The sequence below is a fragment of the Lissotriton vulgaris genome, chromosome 6 (genome assembly GCF_964263255.1).
Source record: "Lissotriton vulgaris chromosome 6, aLisVul1.2, whole genome shotgun sequence".
NCBI lineage: Eukaryota > Metazoa > Chordata > Amphibia > Caudata > Salamandridae > Lissotriton > Lissotriton vulgaris.
Genome location: NC_141694.1, coordinates 1,457,195,526 through 1,457,209,597, shown reverse-complemented (window position 1 = coordinate 1,457,209,597; position 14,072 = coordinate 1,457,195,526).

The window sequence follows — 14,072 nt, the reverse complement described above, 5'->3', positions numbered from 1 at the left end:
TTTCGCATGGTTGTATTACTGGTGATAGTATGTATTTGGGGGATGGTGTTCATTTGTCCCGGGTGGGGAACGAGTTACTCATAGGAGACTTGATAGCTTGGCTAAAGACTTTAAGACATGACCTTTAGGTAGGAGTGTTGTGGGGGGTCCGGATAGCCGGTCAACTATCCGGCCTGTGGCGGTAAGGTCATGATCGGTGAGCACTAATTGGAAGATCCCTATGAGTGGGCGTCACCCATTACGGATGGGAGCGCTCGGGGGAGGTGGCCATTGGCCCCTCAACGGGGAGGCGGTCCCTTCTAAGGATGGGCCGCCGAAAGGAAAGGAAAGGCGGTCAAGGCCCCTTCCTGGGTAGGAGGGGCTACAGCCCCCTCCTGGAGAATTTCCCGGGGCCAGGACATCTGCGACGGCAGATGTGGTAAGTTGTGTGGGGTTTGGGGGGGGGTCTACGCTACCTTCTAGATACCTCACACGAGTCCTCGGACGACCTTTAAGTGGCGTCGAGTTTATTGGGGCCCCCGTCAAGTCAAGGGAAATTGGTAGTTGCACTTGAGGTACACCTCTGTGCGGTCGCCCCTCACAAGTGAGGGGGATATTTCTGGGTTAGGGATCTTGACACCGGTTACGACCTTGCCGTTGGCCCTTAAACGTTAGGATGTACAATTTCAGAATTTCAAGTTAAATGTTTTGTAGGATGTTAGTTCGGCTAGGAGAACCTTTGTATTAGAGAATATGTTAAGGTTAGCCAAACATCGCAATGTCGTAATGAAATTGTACATAATATGAAACTGTTATTTTAATGTTTTAATTTTGTTTCATATGGTTTCCCATCCTTGGGGATTGTGTGGAGAGGGGGTGGCGGGTATCTCAGCCATATGGAAAGGGGCGACCATTCGGTCCCCCCAAACGTATGGTGGAGTACCACGATCCCCCCGGGAAGCCATCTTGGGCGGGAGGCGAGTCTCGGCTGGTATGCCCGAAGCGGCGTAGCCGGGGCGCGCCTTTTTCCCGCCCTGGAGTGGGCTGGCCTAGACACTGACGCGGCCGGCCACGCCCTTGGGGCAGGCAGGGGCGGGTTTACGCCCGCCCTGAAGACGGATAAAAGGAGCAACAAGCCAAGGAAGCATCCTCTTGTTCCTGTGCTCTGAAGCTGCACCACCTCGCTGCACGTGAGCTCGAGACGGAACGAAGAGCCAATTTTGACCCACCCACCAGCCCCTGAGGACAGCAAGTGGTTTTGAATAAAGTTTGATGTGGTAACTCTAATTTTGTTTACAGGTTCGGATTATTATCGTGATAACTTTGAATATGCAATAAAGAATGGTCAATTTGTGGTATGTTTTGCACATAAAGTAATCCTGCTCTAGTGTTCATCAGTAAGCATACTTTTAATAAAGTTGTTGTTGTTACTGTCTTTTAAGTAAATTAGTCATTTAGTTTAGAATTGTCGTATTTATTTTTGGTCGGGCGGTAAGGTCATGATCGGTGAGCACTAATTGGAAGATCCCTATGAGTGGGCGTCACCCATTACGGATGGGAGCGCTCGGGGGAGGTGGCCATTGGCCCCTCAACGGGGAGGCGGTCCCTTCTAAGGATGGGCCGCCGAAAGGAAAGGAAAGGCGGTCAAGGCCCCTTCCTGGGTAGGAGGGGCTACAGCCCCCTCCTGGAGAATTTCCCGGGGCCAGGACATCTGCGACGGCAGATGTGGTAAGTTGTGTGGTGTTTGGGGGGGGGTCTACGCTACCTTCTAGATACCTCACACGAGTCCTCGGACGACCTTTAAGTGGCGTCGAGTTTATTGGGGCCCCCGTCAAGTCAAGGGAAATTGGTAGTTGCACTTGAGGTACACCTCTGTGCGGTCGCCCCTCACAAGTGAGGGGGATATTTCTGGGTTAGGGATCTTGACACCGGTTACGACCTTGCCGTTGGCCCTTAAACGTTAGGATGTACAATTTCAGAATTTCAAGTTAAATGTTTTGTAGGATGTTAGTTCGGCTAGGAGAACCTTTGTATTAGAGAATATGTTAAGGTTAGCCAAACATCGCAATGTCGTAATGAAATTGTACATAATATGAAACTGTTATTTTAATGTTTTAATTTTGTTTCATATTTTAATAAATACGGCCGGGAGGGTCACTCCCTCCCGTCTTCCAAAAGTTCAGAACTGTTTCCGGTTTCCCATCCTTGGGGATTGTGTTGAGAGGGGGTGGCGGGTATCTCAGCCATATGGCCCTTCACTCTCTAAAAGGACTGTAAGATTAAGGGCCTCATTACGATGTCAGGAGGAATCACTTTTGCCTGACACAGCATGGGCCGAGTTACCGACAAACACCCAGTCAGCAGTCCCGACAGCCTCATTAGGATGCATTACTACATTTTACTATGGAAGCGTGCATTTCATCCGTAAACCTGCCATGATGCATGCTCCTATAGTACAATGGGAGGTGTGGTTCATTCGGGCACCCCGTGGCAGGGATCAAAAGAGAGGCACCAAGGGTGTCCCCTCAGCCTCCAATTGGAGGCCATACACCAAAGGGAGCCCTGCTGGGGGCCCCCAAAGATGCTTTCTGGCAAGGTTTCCATGTCGCACAGACCGGCATGGAAACCATGTCAAAAACCGTCATCGTAATTTCAAGTGTAGAAAGGCCCGCCCTTGAGATTACTTGATGCATTCTGACTTGCAGACGGGCTCTCTGAGCCTGTTGGAAGCCAGCCGGACTGACCGGTCAGATTCCTTTCCCACCTCCTTCATCAAAATAAAGCGGTCACAAAGGAATTTGACCGGCACATTACCATGTGGTTCAGAAGGCTCTGACAGACTTTCAAAGCCTTCCGAACAGCATTTTAATTGGCCTCTAATTGTAGTTATATTTCTTTCAGTTAGAATTGGTTAGGAACACTGACAAGCTTTACCATGGGCATGTACTGGAAAGAAAAATGCCCTGTGAAATGCAAGTTTTCTCTAGAGAAATAAATTGAAGTTTGAGCATGTGCCTTTTCATCTGATTCACTCAGACAGAATTTCCACCTAGTAGAAAATGTGCCAATCCACATTTTCTCTTGAATTACTCAGAAGGACTTTCCTTCAGGTGGAAAAGCTGCACTAGTTAATTTTGGATAGCAAGAGTACTCTCAAAATACTTTGCTATGAAACTATTTCCAGAAGTACTTATAAGAATCTTTGCAAATCATCAAAAAGTTTGAATATATTCTCAAATCATTGGAAGAAAAATACACAAGAAGAGTTATTACTTCTTTTTATAAGACAGCCCTGCTTAGCTTCTCAGGTCCATGTGTGACTAGCAGCTGCAGGTAGGTTTTTTCCATTGATTTTAAGGACTTGTATTCTTGTTTATTCCATTAGGAAACCAAAACTATGACGTAGTGGACTACCCAGCCACTACTGTAACATCATTCAGCAAGCTTATTAAACCAGCAACAGCAGCGCTCAGATGGAAAGTCTGGATCTAGCAGCTGCATTACTACTTCCGTGCCACTCCCTAGACCAACAGTACCATGAAATGGTCCCTCCTGTTGCAATAATAAGGGGAAGAGATCTGTAGACTATTTGCACTCCACCCTCATTTTGATCCACAACTAAAGGAACTAAATGAAAGAATCAAAGATTTTTCTCCCCAACAAATTCCTCTTTCACTGAGGAATTGACCACACCCCTGCTCTCTGTTTAGACCCCACTCTCCACTTGTCCACTGACTCTGCCACTTCTTAATTTGCCTGTGTCCTGGACTTATGTTACACTGTACTCCTCACGTAAATCTATACATAGCTACCTAAGGAAAAACTGTGCTTTGACTCTCCCCATCCTTACAACTACCTTCCTCAACTACCTCAGAACGTTTATGTACCCTATCACACATATTCTTCTTTAATTTATCGTCGCTATATCCTTTCACTCACACTTTATGGAACGCTGGTTCTGGCTGCTTTTACTTACATAACCAACTGTATTTTGTCTGCTACTTTCCTTTACCGTTAGCACTTACTTGTATTTGTGTTCTCTATACCTCAAGTTTCTGCTGTTGTGCTTACTCTGTAAAGGGCTAATTTCATGATCTTAACTGCTCCGTTGCCATGTTCATTCAGTACCTCTGGAAAATACTGTGTTCCTACTCTCCCAACACTTGCAATGCCTTACTATATCTGCCAAAGAACTTTACATCCTCACATACCTCTGTCTATCAGATTCTTCTTTTATATAATATTGATATATAATTTTATTTACGCTTAATGTAACTAGGGCACATGCTGCTATTTTGCCTACATATCCAATTGTATACCATTTGCCCTTTTTACAGTTAGTATGTACTTTTATCTATTTTCTTTGTACCTCATGTTATTGTTGTGCTTACTCTGTAAAGTGCTCTGATACTTTTATGTCTAGTTTGCACTATATCAAACCCACAAATAAATAAATGAATAAACCCTGACTTCAAGCAGTTCAAACTGCACCAGTTATCCTAGCGAGAACACGAAACCATCAATGGCTTCCATGTATGGCTGAAAGTGTTGGCCAGCATGTGAGTCAACAATGATAAGTTAAAGGAGGTACAAGCCCAGCTGGACTTGGTAAGAGCAGAGAATAAGTTTATGAGGGATCTAGTTGCTCTTCCGCCCTCCACCCCTTTAAAACCCCTTTTTATAGACATGGGTAAGCACTGAATTGCAGACGTAGTGCGCCTCCGTCCCTTGCTGTTCTGGGTGCACCTGCGAAGGACGCCAGAACTGGCAAACTATGCCTTGGTGTTGGATGAGCTGATTAACTTGAATAGTTCAAATAAGATCCACTGGCTAAACAAACTGAAGCAGTTAGTTTTGAATCTAGGTTTGGGAGAATTCTGGATCTCCCAATCCCCTCCCCATAAGCAAATTATTTAAAAAATCTACTGGGAATGGGTACAGGTGGAGGAATCAAAAAGTACAAAGTGGGGGGCTCTAACTACCAAATTTATGGAACACAAACCCACTAAGAAGTTCGAACCCTTCCTAGATTTCATCCAAATCCCAAGAGATAGGTCTCTCTTCTTGAAAATGAGATATGGGGTACTCCCTCTGATTAAATTCATGGAGGGATGGAAAGGATTGAGGACTCATTCTCATACCTGCCCTGGGTGCCCATGCACGAGCGAATCTCTACCCCATTTCTTGTTTGCTTGTATAGCATATAAAAAACCCTGAACAAGATGGTTAAAACCTGTGTGTAGAGAGTTGGGAGTGAGAGACTTTAGGATCGCTCTGCGTATTCTCTCATCAGACACTACATCTCTGTTTGTCGTATGTGGGATTGCTAAGTATCTAACAAACATGTGGTTCATTCGAACAAGGCTGTTAAACACTGTCAAAAGCTAGGCTATGGCACCCAACTTGATATATAAATCCATTACTGTATATGCATTACATGACTTTCCTTATATAACTATGTGTTTTAAATGTAAATATCTTTTTATCTTTTTATACCATGAAATGGAATGAATGTGATACTTTTTAAATATGTGTTTTTATATTTGAATTGTTTGTACTTTTATGATATGTATATATCGAACAAAGTATTACAACAACAACAAGCCCAGCTGATTCAAGGGTGTCACTCCTCAGTCTTGTGACACCTCAACCTGAGGCAACAGGGAATCAAACATGAGGACATTCTCAAACTAGCCCAGTCACAGAAGCTGTCACATAGCAGGACAGAGGGAATGGACATGGCACTGGCCTGAGGCCAAGCACCCTAAGCCCAGCACAAGGTTGGTCAAAGTGAAAGAGGAGTCAGCTGACCAGTCTGCAGGAAACCCACTCAACCACAAGCTACAAGATGCCAGCCAGCAAGCCATAGCAAGTGCCATAACTGTGGGCTGGACTCTCGTGGTCAACCCATATCTGGCATTAAGGAATGTATGCTCTTGGTGTGGAAAAGACAACAAATTTTCCCGAGTTTGCCGGAGCAGCAACAGAGGAAGGAGGCCACCAGCGAGATCACTGGGAAGCCACACCATAAAGCAGCTTATTCTAGAAGATCACCCACCAGAGTACTCTGAAAGGAAAGAAAGGAAAGAGGCAATAACTGATGGAGCGTTGATGTGTTCATGATCTTCTACACCGAACAGAGAAACGGAAAGGGGAGACCACCTTCGATGTTTGAAATATCAATTGCAAAAGTAGCTGTCTGAGGCCTCATCGACACTGCGATGTTCTTAAACGTCATGGGCATCCACCATTTCAATGCTATCTGCCCACTACTGACACTCAAACCCACCCTATGAAAATATACACTTATGGAGGGAGCATTTCAGAGTCATTAGCGGGCATCATCGAGGTGGAGGTGAGAAATAGAGACATGGCAAAAGGCATCCAGTTCCACATTAACAAAGAAGACACCAGCATGCTCATAAGGTGCCAGACCGCTAAGGATATGATGTTGGCATTCTTTGTGAAGCATATCCATGAGAGCCAAACAAAGGAGATTATGAACAAATTAGTACCCCAACTAGTCACAGGCCTAGGTTGCCTAAAGGATACTGTAGTATCTTCAACCTGATACGAACAATGCAGCTGAACACAAGGTTGTAGATAAAAGATGCAGGTTTATTACATGAAGAAGGTAAGAAGACTCATTCAGGCCACAGCCAGTCAGGTTAACAGTTTCCAGCATTTGAACTAAACATTCTAATATCCAGGCAACTAAAACAGAATACAGCATGGTCACAGTGAGTAACCATGACACTGTAGTCCCATGACATCAGTGGCAAGGAAGTCACACATGCCACACCTTCCTCCCATGAAAATAAAAGGAAAAGATAAAAAATAAAAAAAATGGAAAAAAACAAAAGAAAACAATACAATGCAATAATCAAGAAACATAGTCATTTAAATAATGAGGTTTCACAACAACTCTAGAAGAAATGCATGGGGTAGCACACGATTTAGAAACAGATTCAGAAGAACTTTCGTTTTCTAAATCAGTATTAGAACACACACAAATTCAGCTCAAATTCCAAATCCTACGGCCTTGAGTTCTTACGGCATTTTTGAAAACTTTAACTATACGTATGGACTTAGAGATTGCCCTTCTCTTTCTTGCGCCATTGGTTGGTAGACCCTTGAGGAGAGGAAGAAAGTGCAGACTCCTCAAGATCTCTAACCCAAGAGGGTTCAACTAAGGTGCAAGGAGTCCTTCCCCTAAAGAGAACAAATGGAGACCGATCAGTAGAACTGTGAGAAGTTACTCTGTAATTTTCTACGTTATTTAGAACTTGCTCCTTCCAGTTCAGACCAGAGTTCTTGGCCCAGGAAATTGTTTCCTTTAACAACCTGTTAAACCTCTCAACCATGCCATTGGTTTCTGGGTAGTAAATAGAGCACTTCCTGTGTTTAATGCCCTTGTTTTTTTTAAAAATGTCTCCATTACCTTCGAAACTAACAGGATAGATGAGGATAGATTCAGGATAACCCTCTCTGGTATTGAGACCTTCCAAAAATGTGATCACTTGAACCGTCTCTAAACTGGAGGTAAAGTATATCTCCGGCCACCTCAAAAATTAGTCCAGGGGTACAAATATAAAAGTTTGCTGACCTTTCGAATTAACTGGACCCACAATGTAAAGAGCCACCTCCTTCGAAGGGCCAGAAGGAAGTTCTCTAATGAGCATGGGTTCAACAGTTTTGACTTCTCACTCGTGGCACATACCATGCTGTCCCTAACGACCCTCTCTACACACAGATCCATACCTGGCCACCAGTAGGATGATCAGAATCTTTCCTTCATTTTAGACATACCTGAGTGAGACTCATGAGCTAAATCCAACAATTCACTACGCACACTAAGAGAAGGTATAAGGCATCTTCCACGTACAAGCATCTCATCAAACACCCAATTCATCTTTGACTCCCCAAAATATTGAAGCCTCCTCGGAAGCTTGTTTCTTAGTGTGCCAACCATTTCGGATAAGAGTCATTACTTCAGACAAATCAGGATCTTGTGATAACTTAAGACGCCATTGGTCCTTGTCAATAATGGTCTCACCAACCGGGCAGACATGTATATCACTCATACTCCACTCATCATCACAGTCATCCTCAAAAGAACCAACAACTAATATTGAAAGAGTATCAGCCTCACAATTTTCTACCCCAGGAATATATCTGATAATAAAATCATACTATTGAAGAGCTATGACCCACTTAGATATTCTTCCAGAGACCAAATCTATACCTTTTTTTTTAAGTCTCACACAGAGGCTTATTATAAGTTTTAACCAAAAATGTTGTCCCCAAATAAATTTCTTAAGCTTCCTGATGGCCCAAAACACCGCCAAAGCTTCTCGCTCAATCACAGAGTAACATGACTCAGCATCTTTTAGGCCTCGCGAGATAGAAGTGATAGTTTGCATACCATTTTCACTCTCTTATTGGAGAACTGCTAGAAGACCCTTAAGACTAGCATCAGTGGTAATAATGGAGGTCTTGGAGGGATCAAAACTTTTAAGATTAGGAGCATCACAGAGCCTTTTCTTGAGGGAAGCATATTCAAGATCACACTCTTTGGTCCATTTAAATTCTGCCCCCTTTTTTAACGGTCCCCTCATACATATGCAATGTTCAGCAAAACCCTCCACAAACTTATTGTAGTACTCTATCATCCCCAAAAAACGTCATAAGTTCTTTCCTGCATGAGGGATGAGGCATGCGAGAGATAATGTCTACAAGACCAGACTTGGGAGCAATACCATTGCCCCAGATTATGTGTCCCAAGTACTGAATCGAAGAAAGGGGGAGCTAGAGGGCGCACTTGCTGAATGGCCGCACCTACGTGAGGCTCCAGCAGCCTGGCATCACTATCCGATATTAATCCTCCTTTCCCTGCACGCACCCACCTGAAAATCCCCACGGAGGGGCGGCGGGGGCCATTACACACTCGGTGAAACTTTGGTGGCTCTACCCCCTTGGACGCCGGAGTTGTGACCAGCGGAGCCCCCCGGCCGGAGCGCGCCTTGCCGCATCGGTGCCTGCCATCGGCTCCTGGACCTACGTGAGCCCGGGGATCGCCACGAGGCAAGTGGGCCTCCAGCACTTGGTGAGCGGCGCAGCTGGGACTAACGGTGGGGCCGGCATTGAGAGCGGGCTGCGGAGGTACGTGCAGCACACATTGTTTGCGAGGCGGGGGCAGAGGAGGTGCGGTGCCCCCGCTGGTTTCGCCCTGATGAGAGCCCCACCATTGTTGTACTAGGCGCGATATTTCAGCGCCATAGAAGTCTGGCGGCGCGCACTTGCAGAGGGCCCGAGACGTTCGGAGGCCTGCCATCCCACTGCCATATACGGCCTCAATGCCTGCTTTTTGCTGCCATTCCGACGAGCTGACGACCCCAATGGCCTAACGCTCCTGCAAGTGTCCTCGAGGCGCTACATTTCTGACTGGGGTTCCCGCACTTTTTCCCGGGAGGCCCGTTCACACCTGAACTGCACTCTATCTCACTGCGGACCGCCCCACAGACACTTGCCGTGCTCCCCCCGCTGCCTGGCACCTCATTTGCAGTAGAGACACCGCTGCACTGCACTGAGTAGTGCGGAGATACTATCTTCTCAACTTGCTCCTCTCCAGCGGCAGAGCAGATAGCGCATAGACGCGGAAGCTTCATACATCACATTGCCGGCATGGGGAAGCCAGACAGTCGCCAACCCAGGCTGCAGTTTGAACCCGCGTCGCAGAAGAAGGCGACGCGACACACGGGGGACGCAGTGCCACCCCAGAGCCCGGTCACGGAGGCCTCGACATCGACCCCGCTGGCCCCAGATATGGCCACCATGCTGCAAGAGATGCGCCAGGGCTTTGCGACGGTGGTCGACAAAGTGGATAGACTTTCATCTAGAATGGATGGGATAGCCCAAAAGATGGATGTCCATGAAGAGCGCATAACTGAGGTGGAACGCAGAATATCAGAAAATGATGACACAACCGCGGCACATGACTCTCGCCTTGCTAGAATGGACAATGTGTTAAGAGTGATTGCCGCCAAAAACGAGGATTTGGAGGCTAGGAGCCGGCGAAACAACGTCCGCGTCGCGGGCATTCCGGAGTCGACCAACACGGGGAAGATGGAGTTGTACATCGAAAGACTGCTTACAGCGGCAGTGGGGGCTGAAGTTCTTTCGAATCAATTTATAGTGGAGCGCGCCCATCGCTCCCTGGGTCCTTAGCCCAAACCTGGAGCCCCGCCGCGACCCATAATTGCGCGCCTGCTCAACTACCGGGATCGCGATGCGGCGCTCCGAGCAGCCCGAGCGAACCAGAATCTGACATTTGATGGCGTGCCCTTCTCCATATACTCTGACTTTATCCCGGTGGTTCAGGAGCAACGACGAAAGTTCCTTGCAGTTAAGAGGAAGCTTCGGGACCTGAACATTGACTATGCTCTCCTGTACCCGGCCAAGCTGCGAGTCACCCACCAGGGTACACAGCACTTCTTTCTCAACCCACAACAGGTCGAGGACTACCTTAAGACGTTGCCCAAACGACACAGAAGACCTGCGGATGCTGAAGACTTAAATGCATCTGGTCCCGAGTAATCAATGGCTGGCTCTCTACTGTTCTTAATCCTGCACTCAACTGATGGTCCTCGCTCCCCTCCCTGCACAGGGGGTCCCATCCTTCTCTGCGGTGGCTGCGGCTGCCCCTGGGGTGCCATGGACGGGTGTTGGACTGCAGGTGGTAATGTATGCCAGGCCCCCACCCCCTTACTCCCTCTCTGCTCCGGATGGAGACCCCAAGGGTGGACTTGCACGGAGTGGGAAGTCTGGGGGTGGTGGAACGTGCACCTCTGATGACCCCTACTGGGTGTTCCCCAATGACATTGACTTTGATTCTTGTTTGTTGGTTGTTTCCTTGCATTGTTTTGGTATGTGGGTGGGGGGCGGGTCTGGGGTGCTGGCGAGTTGGGGTGGCTTCAGTGGGTGGGGGGTGGTGGATTGTCTACCAGGCGAAACGGACATGCACTGGGCAAGATATGGCTTCCTTTAGAAGAGCTGGAAATCTTCGCCCTGTATGGTTGAATACTGAGAACTGTTCTTCTTTCTTCCAGTCAGGTCCTGTTGTTGGGACTGTTGGGGGGGGGGTGGGTGGGGGGAGGAGCGGGGAGTTCTGTTGGGGTTCAGGTTCTAACATGTGCATGGTGTGTTTTGAACTCACTTATCTGCCCCTTGGAGGGCTCCTTGGTTGTGGCCGGGGGATGAGGGGGTGGGGTGGGTGGGCTGTGCGTTGTCTATGGCTGAGGCGTGGCACAGGGGATGGGGGCGTTCCCTCAGCGTTCGGCTCCCTGCTCCTTCTGGGTGTAGCTGGGCCGCTCCGATTGGGTGGTGGCCTGTTTATTGCCACAGATGACTGGGCCGTCTTACACGCTGTAATCCTGCAATCATTGTTTCGCACTTCTACATGGGTGACACGCGCTTAAATGTGATTACTTGGAATGTGAGAGGGCTGGGAGACCATAAGAAGAGAAGACAATTATTGAGTTACCTTGATCGCCATAATGTTCACATTGCTTTCCTACAGGAAACGCATTTTGCGCCCCACAGATCACACGTCTTTGGAAGTAGGTGGGCTTCTCACACGGTCTTTGCTAATTACTCTTCATATGCACGAGGTACGGCCATTCTGGTTAAGAGGTCCATGCCTTTTCGGCTGGCTGGCTCCAGGGCTGATCCCCAGGGGAGGTATTGTTTGTTATGGGGTAGACTGGGGCATATGACAGTGACACTAGCATGTTGTTATGGGCCTAACACAGATGACCCGCAGTTCTTCACTACTTTATGGGCAGCGATAGTAGAGACAGGACCACAACACCTCATATGGGGAGGAGACTTCAACACGACCCTGCACCCCCCCCCTGGATAGGTCACACCCTGCCCCCCACCATTATACTAACGGGCGAGAAGTCCTTAGGGCAACCATTGCCAGTAACAACCTCATAGACGCCTGGCGTTCGCACTGCGGGACTAGAGGGGAAGGTACACACTTTACAGCGCAAGCTAAGTCGTGGGCACGGCTCGACTATTTCCTCCTAACCTCGCAACTCTATACGGCGCTGGTTCACGCGTCGCACCTCCCCAGGACCTATTCCGACCACTCCCCCGTTCTTATTACATTGTCTGGTTCTGAGCTGGGCCCCCCAGTGACGGCGTGGCGTATGCAACCCTCTATGTTATTGGACTCGGAATTCCAAGAAGAACTCCGGGATGAATGTTTAGATTTCTTTAAACGCAATAAGGACTCTGTCCAGGACGTTGAGACCATATGGGACGCCTTTAAGGCCACACTCCGGGGCTTATGTATTTTGAAAGGCTCGGGAGTGCTCAAGAGCATACTGACTAGATTACGCAGTCTAGAAGCTGACCTACGTAGTGCAGAGAACCGCCTTAGAGCGGACCCTGACAATGCAACCCTCGCTACCATTCGTGAAAAACTGTCGGAATACTCTGAGGAGGCTGCCCGCGAGGTAAAATTTAGGAACAAATACTGGGTGGCCAGGCGATATGGAGAGGGGGAGAGACCTGGGAAGGCTCTGGCGGCGTTGGTTAAACTGATGCGCTCGCCAACGGTTATTCTGGAACTTGAGACTGCTGAGGGGCTGGTACTCAGGGACACCACCCAAATCCTGAACGAATTTGTGCGGCACTATGGTGCGCTGTACTCCTCTAGTAGGACTGGCGAACTCACACTAGACGATTATTTGGCTGATGTATCTTTAGGATGGCTGAGCGATGCACAGAGAGCATTCTTGAGCGCTCCCTTTGAATTAGATGAGGTCAGGGAGGCTATCATGAGCATGAAGTTGGGAAAGGCTACTGGGCTGGATGGCATCCCTATTGAATTCTACAAAACGTTTATCGACTTCATGGCACCAGTGCTTCGGGAGGTTTATGACGATGCACTAGAGGTGGGCCATCTCCCTGCCTCCATGAGAATTGCCCTAATTACGTCACTGCTTAAGCCAGGCAAACCCCCTTCCAGCTGCGACTCCTACAGACCGCTGTCCCTGTTAAATTGTGACGTGAAAATTCTTGCGAAACTGATTGCAGCACGCATCAGCCTCCTCCTGCCTGCTCTGATACTTCCGGACCAGGCCGGATTTGTCCCTGGTAGAGCGACGTCGCACAATCTCCTTACCTTTTTCTCGGTCTATGACTCCGTCCACGAAGACCTCCCAATGGCAGCCATTTTTTTAGACGCCACCAAGGCATTCGACTCGCTCGAATGGGAATATGTGTTCAAAGTTCTGGAGCGAATGGGATTCCCACTTATATTTATTTCATGGATTAGATTATTGTATACGCGTCCAGTGGCCAGAGTCCTCATCAATGGGAAATTGTCTTCGGACTTCCCGATCTCAAGGGGGAAAAGGCAGGGTTGCCCCCTGTCCCCCCTCCTCTTTGCCATCGCCACTGAACCACTGGCTGCTAAACTGCGGCAGCATCATCGGGACAGTGCATTGCGCTGCTTCCAGAGACAGATACTCGTCTCTATGTATGCCGATGATATCACCCTTTATGTTCGCCACCCTAGCGACAACCTACATCCCATACTCCGGGAATTTATACGGTTTGGTGCACTTTCTGGAGTTCAGATTAACTGGAACAAATCGTGTATCTTCCCCCTTACTGCCTCGACGAACCAGTTTCCGCTAGAGTTCCCGCTTGCCTGGTGCACGGGAGATTTTAAGTACTTGGGCATACATGTGGAAAAGAGTAGAGAGGAGCTGATTCGTGCTAATTATGGCACTGTGATGGACAAGATGAGTGACAATATATCCAGATGGATCACACTCCCCCTTTCCATGGCTGGGCGGGCCTCCTTAGTTAAAATGGTTATACTCCCTCAGCTTTTGTACCTTTTTTTGAACATTCCGTTCCATCCCGGATCCCATTTCTTTCGACTATTACGCTCGGAATTGCTCCGACTGGTGTGGGGTGGGAAGACACCCAGACTCAAATGGGAGATCCTAGTCCGACCATTCTCACAAGGGGGCTTCGGCATTCCTGACTTTGAGCTTTATTATCGAGCTGCTCAG